Source organism: Hyperolius riggenbachi, chromosome 2, assembly GCF_040937935.1.
Source record: "Hyperolius riggenbachi isolate aHypRig1 chromosome 2, aHypRig1.pri, whole genome shotgun sequence".
In the NCBI taxonomy this organism is placed as follows: Eukaryota; Metazoa; Chordata; class Amphibia; order Anura; family Hyperoliidae; genus Hyperolius; species Hyperolius riggenbachi.
This window is the reverse complement of record NC_090647.1, coordinates 102,999,631-103,019,399: the sequence shown is the minus strand read 5'-3', so window position 1 is coordinate 103,019,399 and position 19,769 is coordinate 102,999,631. Positions and strand designations below refer to the sequence as shown.

At 42.7% G+C, this 19,769-nt stretch overlaps 1 protein-coding gene across 2 annotated transcripts in view; it reads left to right on the top strand.

Moving 5' to 3' along the window:
* CAB39L (calcium binding protein 39 like) overlaps positions 1–19,769 on the top strand; it is a 166,894-nt gene that overhangs the window by 28,213 nt on the left and 118,912 nt on the right. Inside the window, exon 1 of one of the 2 annotated variants that reach the window (XM_068267133.1) lies at positions 12,288–12,593. The exons of the other annotated variant lie outside the window; for it this stretch is intronic. The gene's annotated coding sequence lies outside the window, so the exon portion shown is untranslated. Of the gene's footprint in view, positions 1–12,287; positions 12,594–19,769 lie in introns of those variants that run through there. 2 annotated transcript variants of the gene reach the window in all.

Sequence of the window (19,769 nt, the reverse complement as noted above, 5' to 3'; positions counted from 1 at the left end):
TCCAGTGGCTGTCAGTGCTCTACGCATGCAGTTTGTCTTTGTTGTGTGAGAGCAGAATGCTTCCGGCCATGGGAGTGCACTCAAGAGGCGACACGTGCAGTAGCCTGCGACCACAGCTTTGGTCAGGGATCTTTCAGAGGGTACAGTGGCACCGTGGAGATTAGCAGAACTATGAGGGATCTGGTAGACTGCTAGAGGCTGTAAGAAGCCCTAGGTAAGTAAATCTGCCCCCTCCTCAGCTCAGATGTCCTTTCATGATTACTTCTAGCTTGAGATTACTTTTATTGTAGAGATACACTGTCAGGGCCATGACTACCAGAAGTACTGGCCTGCATCATAAGCTAACAATATTCAGCTTTTCTCTGGATTTTGCAGCACATACAGCCGGTAGAGAGAAGTCTGAAGGAAAATGATTCAGCAGGTTGCCAAGCTTGGCCCATTTGCTGCTGTTGTTTCTATTGATGAGCAACACCATCACTGTGTGCTCAGCACTTCTCCACTCTCCATAGTGCAAACAAGAGCTATTGAGCCAAGCAGAGTGTTCTACCTAGCAATAAATTACACCAAGTGTAGAATTTACAAGAAGCCTTTGCTTTCATAATTAATCTGCCTGAGAGCTGCTGCTGTGCCTGACTTGTGGCCTGTGCTTGGGCAGCTCAGTATTGATAGCCATTGGCCTCAATTCACTGAGCTTTATCAAACACTTTATCAAACGTTTGATAATTTACCTCATGGGTAAAATCTACTTTTGAATTCACTAAGGTGTTATAGATTTATCGAATGTTTTATCGATAAAATGATCAATAAATCTATAACACCTTAGTGAATTCAAAATTAGATTTTACCCATGAGGAAAATTATCAAACGTTTGATAAAGTGTTTGATAAAGCTCTGTGAATTGAGGCCATTGAGTATTAAACTGGTCATGCATAGGTCAATATTTTGGCTGCTACGATCATTACGATCACATCTGCTGTTGACATTTTGATCTCAATCTTGTTGATCAATAAACTGCCAATCAGTTTTGCACAGCGTATTCATGAACGTGCTATTGGGAATAGTTTTGGGCAGCAGGCAGATGAGGAGCCTCTGGCCACTGATTGCCATGTTTTGTTTTGCATCAACCAGTTAAAAACTAGCAAGGCAGTAGATGGATATGTAGATAATCAATAGTTTTTTTTAGTTGGGGAGGAATTGATTGTTGATTATCAATTGCAGAATTAACCTTGTACATTTTTTAGATGGTTCTCTGCCAAGGTAGATGGGTGAGGCCTTTGGTGAGAATCTAGCTTGTGTACGGAGCCTCCACATCACCTTCAGGCCAACAACCTGTCTGGCGGATGGTCTTGACCGAGGGAATTATTCTCCTACTCACCTCACCCACTCAGAGCTGCTCTGTTGTATGCCATGTCATTTGCTCTCCTCCTCCTCTCCATAGCAGTTGAATATGTCGCTAGCCTGCAGCCTATTGCAGTGTCTGTACAGAACTCTTCTCCAAACTATGACCAGAGCGACCGGTTCTCGATCTCTGCCAGGCAGCCATCCTTGTATGTGTTTATGAGGCTTTAAGCTACTACTGACCGGAATATATTTGCCGATAATCCTACTTTTCATTATTAAAAAAAAAAAAAAAAAAAAAAAAAAGTTGCCTCGAAAGTTGGATGTTCGTTTTTTGTGAGTGAGGGGCTTATCTGTGAACTTATTCTGCTTCACACTCTGTTTAACAGGATGTTTGATATGCTGTTGGCAATACAGATTTGCCATTGTTCTGTTTCTTAAAAAAAAAAAAAAAAATCACCTCAGTTGCTGGGCATGCCATATGTATGGGATTTTTTTACTGGAAAGTTGGGGTTGGGCTTATCTGGTGGTCATGCTATTTTTCTGTTTTTTTTTTAATGGAAATTAGTAGATTTGGGTGGGGCTTATCCACGAGTGTGTACAGTATATGGCTAGTTTTAGACATTGTATGCAATCTAACTGATCATTCCAGGAAAAATCACACATACTAGATGGATACTTTAGTCAGTGTGAAAATATTTCTCAGGAAGTTCCACGGTGGAAGACTTTTACTTGGCAGCATAATAGTAGTGTTTAATTTCTGTGTGAGGAGGTTCAGCGCTGCTCTGGGAAAGTTGCATCTTGATGACTGCTTAGTGTACAAAAAAGGTATGGGAGGTGGGACAATGTCTTCTCATTGAGGCAGAGATTTGCTGGAAGCCTGTTACAGTCATCAAGATGTGCTTATTGTACCAAATAGTCACTCGCCAAATTTGTAATCACTGTAAGCAAATAAAGCAGGTGATTCTGGAGGTAGAGTTATGCATTACCCTCCACTGTTGACTTGCAGCTTCAAATTTTTCCCTAGCTTTGTTGCTTTAGTTCAGCTTTCATTATGTCAAGTTGACAGTACAGTAGAGACCTGGTTATCGAAACTCAACCAGCAGTCTCAAACAAGCAGCACAAATCAAAGTACTGGCAGTACTCAGTGGTGATGCCAACATCTAGGCTGTTGGTGGGCTCTACTGTGCTTAAAGAGAACCCGAGGTGGGTTTGAAGAATGTTATCTGCATACAGAGGCTGGATCTGCCTATACAGCCCAGCCTCTGTTACTATCCCAAACCGCCCTAAGGTCCCCCTGCACTCTGCAATCCCTCATAAATCACAGCCATGCTGCTGACAAACAGCTTGTCAGAGCTGGCTGTGTTTATCTCTATAGTGTCAGTCTGCTGCTCTCCCCGCCTCCTGCAGAACTCCGGTCCCCGCCTGCATCCCTTCCCTCCCTGCTGATTGGAGGGAAGGGACAGGGGCAGGGACCGGAGCTATGCAGGAGGCGGGGGAGCAGCCGAGACTGACACTACAGATGTAAACACAGCCTCACAGCATGGCTGTGATTTATGGGGGATTGCAGAGTGCAGGGGGACCCTAGGGGGGTTTGGGATAGCAACAGAGGCTGGGCTGTATAGGCAGATCCAGCCTCTGTATGCAGATAACATTCTTTAAACACACCTCGGGTTCTCTTTAAAAACGGGGTTCCACAGCTTCCCAAAGGTTAATATGCTGTATTTTTTGAACTATAAGACTCGCTTTTTCTCCCCCAAAAGTGGGGGGAAAAAATCACTGCTTCTTATAGTCCAAATGCAGGGAGTTCCTGATTTGTGAACGCCTGCCAATACAAACCTCCAACCCACTGCAATGTCAGGGACTCCCTGTACTGTGCCCATGCAGATGGGGGCAAAGGGGCATAGAGGAGGACATGGAGGACAGAAGCAGACACATGAAGCACAGAAAGGAGACAGAGGATGACACGAGGTACAAAGGGGGCATGAGGTACAAAGGGGGCATGAGGTACAAAGGGGGCATAATCCACAAGATGCCCCTTCACCATGGATGCACACTAGGTTTAGTATTTTTCTTTTTCCCCCTGGTGTTTGTCCTGTAAACCTAGGTACGTGTTATGGTCAGGAGCGTCTTATAGTTCAAAGAATACGGTACTTCTAATTACTTTATTCTGTACTTAACATTTAATACAGAGTTCATGGTATGTATATAGTGTGGGATATTGGCTTATTCTTAATATTCAGTCTCAAATAACCAGAAAGCACAGTGATCGACCATCCAATTTGATAATTATTATGGATTATCGGTATCCGGCATCAACCGATCCTCGTCGGTGCCGGATAACCAAGACTCTACTGTACTTGCTGGGGGGAAGCAGATGATTTCAGTTGCATAAATCTGCAAACAAACATGCCAGTTGGACCTTTTTTTTCGAGATTCCTTTGTAAAGTGTCATTCCTGCTGTAATCTGTAAAGACAGTATTGGCACACACAAAAATCAATATGTTGACAGCTGTCTGAGCTTTGTCGTCATTACAGCAAGAACATGCCCAGTTTCTCTTGTGAGATTTCTCTCATGAGGCTGTAGTTTACTGACAGGGGTGATTGTCTTGGGGAGGGCAGTGTAGGGGTTATAATGCTAGGAATACACGATGCGTTTTTTTGTCCGACTTCAGCAGATAGATGGTTCAATAGATAATTTCCGACATGTTCGATCTTACTTTCGATTGTTTTACTCATAGAAGTGTATGAAAATTAATAAGAAAAGAATAAGAGAATCGAGCAGAAAAACAAATCTAAAATCGGTCGAAAGGAAAATCGCCCGAAAAAACGCACCATGTATTCCCAGCACAATGGATCATTCGTGTTTTTTTTTTTTTTGTTTGTGCAGTCTTACACTGCTCTCATTGGGCATTACACAAACACATATAAGCTGCATCAGGTAGTCGCCTGTGTGTAAATTGTGATTTGCACTAGTTGAAACACAACACCTGATTTACTGCACAGTACTATGCAGGGCTGTGGAGTCGGTCCAAAAATCCACCGACTCCGACTCCTCAGTTTAGGATTCCTCCGACTCCTCGACTCCGACTCCTCTAATTTGCATATTACAATTTTGTTGATTAAAAGTATGTAACATGAAATTCGTCTCTTAACTGCCAAAGCTTAGGAATTTTACAAGACAACTGAAGTGAGAAGGATATGTAGACTACTAGATTTATTCCCTTTAGACTAAAACTAGTCCTTGGTAAGAGTACTTGTAAAAGGTACAAACCGGAACAAAGAATATCTATCAGGACCTAGGCAATGTAAGTGTGGGTACATGTAAGAATGATGTGCAGGTACTCTGCAGGGGAATGAGGAGATTGTAAACAGACAACACCTCTGTGTTCAATGTGCACAGCATTCTCAGTGGATTCCCTGCAGCTCTGTGGGGAGTGCATATGTAGAGTATAGTACTACTGTGTAACAAAGTAAACCTGAGACAGATGAAATTAAAGTTTTATACATACCTGGGGATTCCTCCAGCCGCCTTCAGGATAATCAGTCCCTCGCTGTCCTCCTCCACCACCTGGATCTTCTGCTATAAGTCCAAGTACTTGAGCCAGTCGGGCGTAGTGCGCATGCACACACTCCGCCGCCAGGAGCATACTACACCTGTGCAGCACTATTGCGCAGGTGCAGAATGTTCCTGGCTGTGGGAGCGGCATGCGGCCGGACAGCGCTGACTGGCTGAATTACCAGGACTCATAGCAGAAGATCCGGGTGGTGGAGGACAGCGAGGGACTGATTAGCCTGAAAGAGGCTGGAGGAAGCCCCAGGTATGTATAAAACTTTACTTTTCATCCGTCTCAGGTACCCTTTAATTTGTGGTCACCAAACCAAATTTTAACAACATATCAAATGATTTGATTTCATCAGCAAAGGGAGTGCATACATTTGCATAAATCAGCATCAATGCAGAATTATTTCCATCTCGTTGACCATCTCTATTAGTGACACAGCTACACATCAGGCTTTATTCTTACAGCATAGATGTTATTTAGCATATATAAGAGATTCCTGTGTACACATCATATATACAGTCACAATCAGATATGTACCTTAAAAATACGGTGACTGCTTTATTGAAGCAGCACAAGTAACTAATTTTGATTGGTTTATTTCATTTTTGTGGACTAAGCACAGCTATTACTGTATATATACTGTATATATACATTATTTTTAATGACTATTATCTGAGAAATAGAACATTTTATCATATTTTCTATTTTGATTACAGTTACAAATTCATTAGGAGTCGGAGTCGGTGCATTTTTTCCCGACTCCGACTCCAGGCACCCAAAATTGCCCGAATCCACGACTCCGACTCCACAGCCCTGGTACTATGATTTACAATCTAGTACTACATTGTTGCAATTGGAAAACCGCATGCATTCCTGAATATCAGAACACCTGCAGTGGAGATGGGCCCTTACATGTTTCTTGCAATACACATCTTCTGTTCCTCACCTCTCCACGTTTGTGGATGGCATATGATGTAGTGCCTGAATTCCAGTACTGGGGCAAGAAGTAGAGGGCAAAGGGTCAGACAAGCAAGAACAAGCTGTGTTAAGAAACAATAGTGGTAGGTTATTATTAGTACTCAAGTGAGGGGGGACTCCTCTCCACATTTTAAAAAGGTGCTTGAAACGTTTAGGTAACTTTGAGCTCTTAGAGTCAGTATTATATAGGGATACAGGATCCATTAAAGCCGCGCCCAGTCCAGACAACGTGATACCTGGTGACCATGCTTAGAGTGTAGGACCACTAGGGCCACACTTTTAATCCACCATTGGCTAATTAAGATATGTACCGCACAGTGACTGCCCTTGTCAGTTAATGTCTCACTGGATGCAGCGGCTTCAGTTGGCCTGTGAGATATAGGCTTATGAGTTGCTAACCTAACAAATCCAGTTGGGCGGAGTTTGTAGGAGATGCTTTGACGTGTGAGAACAGCCAGACACGGCTTTTAGGTTAGCCGGCAGTGGATTATCATTGTGGCCCTTGTGGTACCACATTCTGCACCCTGTCCCCTGGTATCACATTGTCTGGACTGAGTGCAGCTCTAACTGATCCTGTGTTTTCATGCTGTCAGTATCCCAGCACATGGAGCCCTCCACCTGAGAGACTTCACTATTTGTTTGATAGTTGTACAATTGGGAAGTCTATAATTATTGTAACATTTCTAGTGTATTTGTATCAAATAGCGCTGATTAATACTGTGTAATTATATAGGGATAGGCTAAAGGTCAGTGTCCTTATACAACACTTTTGTAAAAAATCCTTGTGATTAAAGTTAATAGTGTCTGTCTCCTGGCGCTAAACACCGGTTTAGTGGCTGAGTCTGCAGTTCTTCAAGCCAAAGGTTGCTGGACCCTCATGGCAAAGTCTCAGTCATCAGATTACTTACACAGCTGAATTTCACAGGCATTGGGAAGACTCTGCTTGATCTGTTTGCAGAATAAATAAGTACATTCATAGAAACCTTCAGATGAAGGTGAGCTGTACAGATGTTTAGAGGGTTTTATTATTAAGTTGCTGAGCAATTTCACTTTTAGCTCTCATGTCCTCCCCTTTTTATACCGTTCATTTATGGATGTTACATCTCCAGGCACATTCCTCTGACACCCCCCCCCCCCCCCCCCAGCAAATCTCTGGAGAAGCCCAGTGAATGGTGTTCATGTATTGAGCTGAACACTTATTACATTATGCCCTGAAAACACTGAGTCGTGTTACATCAATCTGCAAATAGACTGTAATCCATTGTAGGAAGGCTAGAGTGCTGATCCGGCTGAGGATCAACATTCATAAACATAACTGTTCTTCATAGGCCAAATTTCATTTGGGGGGATGTGGCCGGTGTTTCCGTCACGTTCGTCCGCAATTATCACTTATTACTGCTGTGTGCCCAATCTACTATGTGGGCCGAGATTACCCAGCCTGTCCACTCGATGCATTTAACCAATTTTGGCCTGATAATCCATAATAATTATCAAATTGGATGGTCGATCACCAGTCAAGTCGGCAGATGTATGGAAACCTTTACTCTTTAACAAATTGAAGTACTTCTTTCGCATCTCATTAAATTTCTCCTTTAATAGTATGCAGATTTACACTAAATATAAACAAAAACAAGGTAAGAAGAATGTTATCCACCATTCGTTAATCAGGGCCAACTTGCGTTAAAGTGGAACTAAACTTGGAACTTCCTCTCTGCTCTACAATATTAGCCACAGCATGATGACCTTTATGGAAAAAAAATCTTTACAATTTATGGAAATCCTACTTTTACTAGGTTTCACTTTTGCAGGGAGCTTTGAAAGAGGTGAGTTTTTACTGTATGCCAGGGCTGCCTAGCCAGATCTCTTCTGCAATCTATTCACATTTGCTGATAAGAGCTAATTAGACGTATGATCTAATCTTTGCAACAGAAACACAGAGAAGTGAATTCTTTAGCAACTATGTGTAATAAACACTTTTTATGATATGCCGTGCAAGGGTTTGGTTCCGCTTTAAGCCATACAAGGTGAAAATAAACCGATGAGATAACAATTGTATCTATCCTGCTTCTCCTAAAATGACTTTTATAGATATTCCAATTTTATTTATACATTTTAAAAAATATATATATATATATATATATATACTTTTTAAATGTTTACTGTTTCATCGTCTATGCTCATTGACACATGCATTGTAGTATGCTAGAACTAAAATCTATCAACTATTGACCCTTTTGATCTATATCCTGCTTTTAGAAGCCATTTTCTGCCACAAAAAGGGTTTTATGGCTGTAATTCTTTATCGGTGAGGGCCATACTATAGTCCAACCTAGTCCCGACCCAAACAGAGACTGTCACTTGCATACCTGATTTTTAACTGTTTCAGCCAGAGAAAGAAAAAAAGGAACACAGCACAGTTATTTGTGTGCTTGGAACTATACATACACATGTCTATCTCATCATGTCACATGTCACCGTGTGTATCCTTTAAACGTGTATCTGAGCAACTTGAGAGCTGTCATTCCATTTATATACCAAATGTGTAGCAGTGTCGGAGCAAGAAAGCACCTGAGGTCTGTCTGCACTCCAGTTTTGGAGAGCCTCTCATGGGTCTGGTTGACGGGAGTCGATCTCAAACTGCCATGATGGGTTTATTACCCTCTTGTGTGGCATAAACCAGCCATGCTGAACCTAGAAAATATAGGAAAGCTGATGAACAGGAAGTATGAGAAGAACGGAGCACCGACCTGGTGACTGCTTCAATTTATTTCATCCAACAAAACATGGAGAATATAGCAATCCATTGCTATCGTCACAGGCTTGTTCCAACTGGCACCTAATGTCTGTATCCAGCCTAACCATGTTTTATTTCATATACTTACAAGAAACCAATTTATGGCTGTGTTTTTACATTGATATCATGAATGGCCTCCCTCTATGTAGACAAATGTTCCATTTACGTAGGTTCCTCAGTGATGAAGAATGAAACAAGTGTTTACCATTCCTGGTCCTCCTAGTTCCCATTGCAACTTGCAAAGGTAGTGATTTTATGATTGGGTTGGGCTGTAGAGAATACTGGGTGACTGCCCAGCAACCGTGCCAGAGAGAAACAAAGGGATTAAAAAGTCTGCCATTATTACCTACCAAGAAGTGTAATAAGAGATGGGAACACTGGTTGATGGTAAACAATACACAAGCTCAGGCTTGACTGTAGCTTTGCATATACTGGGGGGTTGTCCTAGTTTTCCAGAGACGATGGTTGTCCAGCACCTATTCTAGCCTAGGCTGAGAGGAAGAGGAGGAGCTTTTTGACTGGAAAGACAGGCCATTCTCCCAAGGTTCCAACACACTGCCTCTGAGGGGGAGGCAGTTCTTCCAGAAGATTAGAATCACATTGCTGAAAATTAAGCTGTCAGGCACTTCCTTGCCTCTTCAGCCTAGGCTAGACTGAGGACGAGGCTTTTCTGTATTTCTTGACAGCACCTTCTCAAGCACAACTATGAAAAGGTAATGCTTTTCTCTTCATATATTTTTACATTGGTACATCCAAATGGAAAAACTTTTCCCCAGTTGAATTAGTGTCTATATCTTCTGGAGAGGAAGCGATTACCTCTCTTTTTTTTTTTATTATATTTTTGTATTTGTATTTCCATCCTACCCATTATTAATTTACAAAGCATTACCACATAAGGTAAAGCAGAAAACACCTGATGCTACCAATCATTTTGTCAAATGTGTATTTAAAAAGGTTGGAAAACTGAAATTATTGGCTTGTGAGGGAAATTACCAAACTTGTGAGGTAAATATCTCATAAATGTGAATTTACAAAGGATAACACATGCGGTAAAACAAGTAAAATGTTCTGTATTTTATCTCCAGCCTGGAGCTGTTGCTAAGATAACAAACATCCATTCAGAAGGTTACAGAAGGATGCTAAAGCAGCAGGGACAGTCATCCCAGTATATCCCAGGGAAATAACAAACAAACACGTGTTATATATATATATATATATATATATATATATATATATATACTTATTATATTTACATAACAGATGTATTGTACTGTCCATGTTTTGATTTCAGTGAGTGTTAAATAGTAAATAAAGAGAATTCTGTTCCTAGCATTTTCCATCGTGATTCCCTCTGACTGAAGCCAATCCTGATGTAATTTCCTCCCTTACTTTTTTTTTCTCCTAGAAACTGCACTGTCATGGCAAGCTTTCTTTGTAAGCATGCGGGCACAGCATAGGTCAGCTTTCAGCAGCTCACTGAACTGCCCTCAGCCAATCAGTGAGGAGCAGGAATGTGGGAGGGGAGATGACAAGCTTCCTTCCTGTTGCTAATGGAAAAAATACAGCCAGGCTGACTGAGATAAGATTTATTACAGCAGCAACATTTCTGAATAGATTGGAGAGCTTGCATGCTTCTTTTTTCCTTTTTCATTTTTTTTTTTTTTTTTTTTTTGCAATGCAGGTTAAAGCTGCATAATGAACATAGTGCAGTGGGGTAAATGGAATTTAATTTTGTGGCTGGCAATACCTCATTAAGAAAGAGAAGGAAGAGGGATGTTTATTAATCTGTTCACGGAAGTACAAATGAATGAAATCCTTTTTTTCGCTAACTTTCTATGCGTTGTAAAACACAAATCTTCAATGTCGTGTAGTTATTAAAAATAGTTAATAAGATACTAATGGTTTTGACCTGATACAAATGTTATGTTAATTTAATGCAACTTGGACTTGCTCTTTACTTGTCAGTGTGATAAGGAATGCTTTCTGTATCAGATCAGGCTTCCATTTTCCTTGCATTGCAATAATCTATCAAATACCGCATGATTCTTTAAAGAGGAACTGTCACGAATACTCATACACATACAAATAAGTACATTTCTTCCTGAGTAAAATGAGCCATAAATTAGTTTTCTCCCATGTTGCTGTCACTTACAGTAGTAGTAGAAATCTGACATTACCGACAGGTTTTGGGCTAGTCCATCTCTCCATAGGGGATTCTCGGCATGGACTTTATTCTTTATAAAGACATTCCCTGAAAAAGATTTATACAGCCTCCCTGCTCACCGTACACTTTTTTTTGTCAATTGGATGGAGCAACTGCCATTCACTAAGTGCATTTTGAAAATCAAGAAATCCCTGTGAACCCCCCCCCATGAGGAGATGGGCTAGTCCAAATCCTGTCAGTTCTGTCAGAATTCTACTACCTACTGTAAGTGACAGCAACATAGGAGAAAAGGAATTCTCATTTTACTCTGGAAGAAATCTACTTCTTATTTGTATATGTTTACATATATTTTAAATTTTAAGATTTTTTGCGACAGAGGTCCTTTAAAGAGACACTGTACCGAGAAAAACGTCCCCTGGGGGTACTCCCCTCGGGAGGGGGAAGCCTCAGGATCCTAATGAGGCTTCCCCCGTCCTCCTCTGTCCCTCAGAGGTCTTGCTGCAGCCCTTCAAAGCCAGTGCGACAACTCCGACAGCCTGTTCAATACTTACCTTTCCAGGCTCCAGCGGGGGCGCTGTTTCGGCTCTTCTGACGGAGATAGGCGGAAATAGCCGATCTCCGTCGGGTCCGCTCTACTGCGCCTGCGCAGTAGAGCGGCCCGACGGAGATCAGCTATATCCGCCTATCTCCGTGGGAAGAGCGGATACTGCGCCTGCACTGGAGCCACGGAGGTAATTATTTACATCGCCGCCGCTCCGGAAGGATTTTCGCCGCCACTGTGGGACCGAGGAGGACGGGGGAAGCATCAATAGGATCCGAAGGCTTCCCCCACCCCGAGGTGAGTACCCCTCGAGGGACATTTGTTCGTTACAGATTTTCTTTAAAGAACCAAATTAACGCATGAGGTAAAAAAAACAACAAAAACTTTGTGTATGGTCTGGAAGTTTTCCGGTAATTTACTGGACTATTACTCCCTATGTAAAAATCTTAGTGAATACGCAATTTTTTTTTTCGAAGTAATTTACCTCACATGAAATGTGTTACCAAATAGTTCTCAGTGAATTGAGCCCCTAATCCTATTGTAAGCATCTTTTTAAAAATATAAGGCGTTACTGGTGTGTAAGCAGGTCCACAGTTGATGAATTTGCTTCTCTACCACTTTGTAGCTGTAGTATAGAGGAGAACTAGAAAATAGGTTCTGTGTATAAACTGTAGCTAAGAACTGCTCTGCCCTGAGCGTATTAAGTGACTGAATACAAAGCGTTTCCTCCCCGATCAGCCTAGGAGAGGTTAATCCAGGCAGGAAGGTGGAACACTTCTGGAGTGTGCTCTGCTAGTGGGGACTTTAACCTCAGAAGATTCTCTTGGCAGATGTTTTATTTTGTCTTTTGTCTTACACACATTCCTGTGATGAGTAGCTAAGTTCAGCAGAGAGAGCTGGTTCAACCAGAAACAGTACTGCCCATATCAGAAGGAACAAGAGAGAATCTGAGCACAGGGAAGAAAAAAAAGAGCTTGAGTGGAAATTTACTGCTGCCTTCTACTGCAAGCCATCGATTATGTGCAAATAGTCCAGGGTATACCGGCCAGTCAGCAGACTGAAGAGGAAGCTGCCTTTGTGCTGCATTACTGGGCAAACAAGAAATAGTGTTAAAAGAATAGGATCACGCAGCAACTGAGGACATGTAATCCTTCTGCCCTGCTTTTATGATCAGAGCTGTTTCTGGAACAACACTGGCCACAGGAGTTCTAAGTAAGTACTCCTAAATATAGCCTGTATCATTTATCTAAGGACTGCTTTGTATGACCGACTCAGAAGATTTACACAGATGTAAAAATGCATTGTAAACCACTGCATGATTTCCTGTGTGTTTTTAACAGTGCGTATCTCAGTGTGCATCTTGCTTAGTAAAGTCTCCCTTCAGGGAAGAATACTGTTTTCTGTACAGTCAAGTGGGAGTGACTCATCCTACTTATTAGGTTACATGGTTACTGATCTGCATCATAAACGTCAGGAAGGTCTGTGGTTAGCTATGTATTGCTGTGGGTGTTAACAAATACTTACGGGCTAGTTAAAGAATGCAACGTCCAACTGTTAATGCAGTTCCGTAGTTACTGGAGCTGTGCAGAAGCCGTGAAGTCCCCTGGGCTCGTTGTTCTATGTATTGTTCTGTTGTCAGTTTGAGCAGAAATCTGCTTCATATGATCTACTTGTATTATTATCAGTCATTGTATATGGCTCTGCATGCATGTTTCATGTGTTCCTTTAGGTTCGGTTCCCGTCCACCATCGGATCACTTGCGGACAGTGTAGTGTCCGCTCTGATGGTCCGCTGTGGTCCGGCAGATGCGTTACCACCAAAAAGGAATGGTAAATGCATCCGCCTGCCTGAGATTGTCGCAGAGGGCACAGAAGAGCGGTCCGCTTACCGATCCAGTGGATCCGTTGCAGACTGAAGTGTGAATGGCTCCTACATATAAAATAGTTTAACTGTCAGTTTTGCAATGGACAAAAAATGTCAATTCTCAGCTCAAGTGGGAACACAGCCATAGGCTCGGTCCATACTACATGTGGTTGCAGAACGCAATACGCGGTCCGGGCTCCGGTTTTTGAAAAACCAGAACGTGCATGGCAAAAAAACGAATCCGTGCTGCAAAAATGCATTTTTGCAGCACGTTCCCAGTTCCATGGCCGAGCTGCCATGCTGGAGGGGGTAGCAGCCAGAAGCCAGCGGGCACAGCGGCGGGGAGGGGGGTCGGTCCGTTTTTTGTATACAAAGTAGCCTGTGAAGAGGGAGATCCATTTTCCTACTGCCTTTCCCTACCCTTCCGTGTATCCGGGGTCCATGAAGTCCCAACAAATCCGGACCCTGCGTTCAATTTTTCAAAGCGGATCCCGTGGATCACCCGCAGATCCGTTTTTGAAGACGGTGAAGAGGGCAGTTATTATTTCCTGTTATAGCCGCTGATTGCGGCTATTATCATGGGTGCCCATGGCTGTGCCCAAATTTCCCGTTTCATTCTTCTGGGCAGTTCGGGTACCTCCCACATACAAAAAAAAAAACCATACAGATAAGTTAATTGGCTTCACCCCAAATGGCCCTAGACTACGATGAACCTATTTTTATAGTAGGGACACTTGACTATGGTCTATGGTAGGGATTAGATTGTGCGCCTCTCTGAGGGACAGTTAGTGACAATATTATACATACTCTGTAAAAGCACTGCAGAAGTTGTCGACGCTATATAACTACTAAATAATACAGATCTCTGGAGATGCCTTCTAGCTTTACTCCAGTTAGAACATTTATTTATTTAGTTTTGTTTAGTCTGGTAAGTGAGGAAAACTTTGCAAGTGAGGCAGAGGCAGCAATACATATGTTATTTTGTAATGTGAGGAAGAGCTATAAAAGAGCAGATTATCTACATTGGTGATCAGTGCTTTGTTGTCGGATCCACAGCCCTGCTCCCTAGAATAGAGATACAGATTGCCTGCTTCAACCAGTAGTTCTCTGAAGAAAAAGTAGTGGTAATTGGCCTCTTGACTTGCAATGGGGTGGTGCACAGAGTAGTGATCTGTGGCACAAGTGGCAAACAGGGTGCTTAAAGGGAACCAGAGACAAAGCACCCTCATGTATTTTACCATATATATCAATAAGAACATTAGAGAAAACACCTACTCTGCTCTTTGGTTCATTCTTCTCTGCTAAATCTGCCAGTTATCAGCCCTGATAAGAATCCCCGACTAAGCATTCAGTCTAGCATTCAACTGGAATGATTATAGCTGAGTTAGTCTTCTGTGATGTCTTTTCAAGCCCAAGCCTGCCCACTTGTGGCTTTGCTTTGCTGCTTCGAGGATAAATAGCAGCAAACCAGAGCCACAAGAGGGCAGACTTGGGCTTGAAAAGACATCACAGAAGACTTACTCAGCTATAATCATTCCAGGAAAAGCTAGACTGAATGCTCAGTCGGGGATTCTTATCAGGGCTGATAACGGGCAGATTTAGCAGAGTAGAATGAAACAAAGAGCAGGGTAGGTGTTTACTGTCATGTTCCCATTGATATATATGGTAAAATACATGAGGATGCTTCGTCTCTGGTTCTCTTTAAAAAATGTTTTCTTTTGCCATCTATGGCATTTGCCAAAAAGAAAGTTGTGAATACCATTTGGTAATCTATAAAGTTGCGATCAGGTTAACCCCACTTTAAAAATAAGGCCGTCACAGAACTAATGAATGATTAGAAGAACTTTGCAGAAGTGACGATCATTTAACGGGTGCATGTCATATAGGCGCCGCTCAGTTCTGCGTAGGGAGAGCCTACTGATGGCTCTCCCTGCTGCCGCTAAACTCGGAGGCGGCGTTAAATACTATTCCCCCTCCAAGTTGTCGCAACTCGGAGGGAGATGTAATTTGGGGTCTGGCAGCCGCCAGAGCCCCGAATTACCGCTACGCAGGGTGCGCATCATAGCATTGCTGCTATGACGGCGCCCAGTTTCGGCGCTCGGCTATCAGCTGATTCGCCATTTAACAGTACTTTTCTGTGATCAACTGATCTCTGAGGGCTTGTTTCCACTGTTGCGACGCGATTCGCCGGCATTCCGACGCTTGTAAAAACGCATGCGGATGCGTTTCTGCATGCGTTTTTACCCGCGATTTCGCGTGCGATTTCGCATGGCAGGGTGCCATGCGAAATTAACCATGACACTGCCAGGGCAAAATAAAATTGAAAAAGGTGCGAAATCGCACGCGAAATCGCGGGTAAAAACGCATGTAACAAACGCATGCGTTTTTACTATTAAATACATTAGCGGCGATTCGCACGGATTCCCGATGCAGGCGAAATCGTTGCCTCTTTCGTGCGTTTTTTCTTTGCAACAAAAAACGCACAACGCCACCGCAGGAGTGGAAACAGCCCCATCCACTCACATTACATGTGCGAATCCGCATGCGTTGGACGCATGCGGATTCGCGATAGTGGGAACGAGCCCTGAGTCTTTGTGTGTCCCTATATAGGGAAGGGTGGTGGGGGATGGACAGGAAATATCTTGCTACAGCTCATAGCAAGAATAGAGTAGTTATCCAAAAGGGAATTGGAAGCGACCAACATCAGGGGACAGCTGTGCTTGTTAGATTTTCTTCCACAATTATCATGAACTATTACACCAGGTAGCAAAAATCTGGTTTGTGTATGTAACTGTAAGAATAAGATGAGCAAAAAGAGAAAAATTAAAGTTCATATTTTCTTAAATGTGGTATCTTATCATACTGCTTTGTCCACTGCTGGCCAGACATGTTTTTTTGAGATATACCAACTAACTCTTGGTGCATGGGCCTTTAAATTACAAACCGGTTAATTTACTGAAAAAACTGCAGGAAAGAATAGGATGTTTCTACCCCTTTTCCATACAAACACAACTATAAGAAATTCAGGAGCTGTTTTTCATTCTCCAAAAGACCTTTTCCTCGGTAGCAGACGCTCTAGTCATGTGACTGGTCCAGTGTGTTCTGGGCCTCCATCTCTGTTAGCTCTGCTATACTGGTCAGCATTTAAAAGTAGAAGTCAATTCAGTACTTATTCTAACACATAAACACGATACCTGACAGAGACTTCATAAAGTAACATTAATGTTGTTTTGTGGAATGTTACCACTAGTGCAGTACAAGGACTCCAGTTGCATTTTACATGGTTCTAAAGAAGACATCCTACAGAAACAGTGTTGATGCTGCTTATGGTATATATTGGTGGAAGTCCAAGTGGTAGATCATTGTATATTACTTTTTGATAGATTATTATAATTGCTTGAGTTATTGACATGGTCGTCATTAGATTAGCGATGGAGGTGGGTGGTATAAGCAGCAATGCTTTCTGTGTGAGATGTTTGAGTTGCATTGGAACTTGAAGGGTCCTGTATGATAAATATCTAGTGACCAAATATGGCAAATGAGATGCTCACGATTCAGAGATGATGAAAAGTTTATATATCTTTTTTAAGCTGGCCACTAATGATCCAATCTTTTTCATCCAATCTTACCAATTCTATGTAGTATAAGGGTAAATTCAGTGAAAATACTGAATGGATACTTCAGGCAGTTACCTTATATTACATAGAAATGGTAAGATTGGATGAAAAAGATTGGATCATTAGTGGCCATCTTCATGCAAATGTTGGCAGATTGGATGTCAACCAATCAAATGCAGCAGCCGATGAATTCCGATTGGTCTGTTGCCAGGCTGCATGAAGTTGTATAAAACTGACAATAAATTAGCAGTAGCTTGAAAATAAAAGCATCTCATTGACTATTTCTTCTTTGACGATAATTATCATCCAATATGGTGGCTCTTTGTTGGTTTCAGCGGTCATACACAGATCAGTTTTTTAAAATTTATTTTATGAGTCAATAAAATTATTGCTAAAATTTGCATTTTTTTCACACTTATAGATAGGATTTGATCTGTTTTCTAGAGTTGAATAAAGGACATTTATGACTGGAAAGATATTAGCTATATTTGAAACTGTATGGCCATGTTTCAGACCTATGAGCATTAAAGGGAACCTTAAGGGCCCGTTCACACTACACGCGTTTCCAGCCACGTTTTGGAAACGCCTGCGGGTGGCCCGACACGCAGGACATCAGACAGTGCATAGAGTGCACTGTCTGATGTTCACACTGCATGCGTTCCGGGAACGCATGCTGCACGCAGATTTTACAAAAACGCGCGGCTGTCCCATTCACCTTTTTCTTTTTTGCCATTCACTTTTCAGTGATGGGATCAGCCACGCAACGCATATGAACGCGGATGGCGTGCGTTTGTACGCGTTGCGTTCTGCATGCGTGGCCGTCCGCGTTTTGCAGTCTGAACAGGCCCTAACTGAACGGGGGGGGGGGGGTAAAGAGTTTCACTTACCTGGGGCTATTATTACCAGCCCCCTGCAGCAGTCCTGTGCCCTCGGAGCCGCCCTGGAATCCTCCGGTCCCCCGCTGTCACTTAGTTTCGTTTTTGACAACTCACCAGTCGGCCGGCCGCCATGCGTATTATTGGGCGCATTCCCTACTGCAATTAGCGCTGTTGCGGACTGCAGCGCGTACAAAAATACACGTTGCTGCAATCTGCACGTGTAGATATGCGGCAACGCATATTTTTGTATGCGTTGCGGTCCGCAACAGCGCTAATTGCTAATTGGGAATGCGCCCAATAATACGCATGGCGGCCGGCCGACTGGTGAGTCGTCAAAAACGAAACTAAGTGACAGCGGGGGACCGGAGGATTCCAGAGCGGCTCCGACGGCACAGGACTGCTGCAGGGAGCTGGTAATAGCCCCAGGTAAGTGAAACTCTTTACCCCCGTTCAGTTAAGGTTCCCTTTAAATTCATATAGATATTAATTGCTGTAGTTGGTGTCAGGAACTGGCCCGCGGCACGCCTGCGTATACGGTTCCCGACTGCGGGTTTGACCAGATTAAGCGGGGAACAGCCTTATTTAAGCTACAACCAAGGCTGGAACCCCTCAAACACTTCCCACTGCCACCACTAGCGTTGCTAGACACGTTCACTCAGCTATCGAGTGCTCAATACGCAATCTGCGTTTTCGTATTCGGGTCAGCTTTGCGCTTAGGCCAAATACGGGAACGCCACGCACCCACACGCACACACAGTTGCAATCTTACACTGTCGTGAAGCAAAGACTCACTAACAGTCGTTCCGAACGATACTGTTAGCCACTCTGCTGTCGCTACTCGCACTGGCGTTGTTCGTACGTTGGGTCAGCTGCGCGCTTAGGCCAACGTATGACAAACGCCCCCACACACAATGCAATTACAATTTCATACGGTAGTGTTGCTCAAGCGTACAATTAGGCATGAACTTATACACGGTTACACTTCAGTCTCTTCTAGGCTATGAGTGTTAGTTTAGTACGGCAGAAGTCAAACTTATTAAATAATAATTTAATATTCTAGAAAAACATAGAACAATGCAGAACTTAATATATACAAAAAGATTACAAAAAACAAAGTAAAAATGTTACAAGATAAAAGTTACAAAAATAAGAGGTTACAAAGATAACACACACGGATATTTGCGTAAAAATAAACGGGGGAAAAAAGAACGTTACCAGCTTAGGTTAGAACGTTGTTTGACGGGAGGACGCCGTTTCGACCAGGAGTCGCGATCCTCCCTAGCTATTCGCTACCTCCGAGAGAAGATACCGGTGGCTGTCTTGGGCCACCTTAAATAGTCCGAAGTGTCCCCTGGGGCATTTAATGTCCAGCCCCCAGGAACTAATGCAGTTTCCCCGTTTGTGACATCACCGAACGCTTGTCATAATCCTTCTTGTGATATGCACTTCAAAGGGGGTTCCTGTTTTAGCTTCTTGAAGTTTGGCAGGACACAATGTCACCCATTGAACTCTGCAGACATCAAAAAGCTTCCTCCACATTATTTCCTTGGTTAAAGTGTATTTTAGCACATCCATGAAAAGATCGAATTTTGGTTACAGGTAGCAGTTTGCCTGTAATCCTGTTTACACTTACAGATTTCAAAGCAATTCCACTTCCGTTTTTAAAGTCTGTAGAAATTTCCAACCCCTTCAGGTGTCCGCTTCCCATCCCCAACATTCTGGCAGGCTTGCTTTGTATGATGGGACAATGGCTGATTCCAGTTCAAAAGCCATGCCGACCAGCCTATTCTTCCTCAATTGGCCGCTAATTAGCAGTACACACAGTTTCCCTGGCTGGACAATGAGGGCAGAGGTAATGTACATTTACATGCAGACTTACATTATCCTTCAGATTACTCTGGCCAGGTGACCAATTACTACCAAGCACAATACACATCTGAGGTTTTACCCAGTAGACAGAAAAAAGACAGAAATATGTTCTGTTATTATCCTTAACATTATCAGCACCCCAATATATCACCACACCTCCC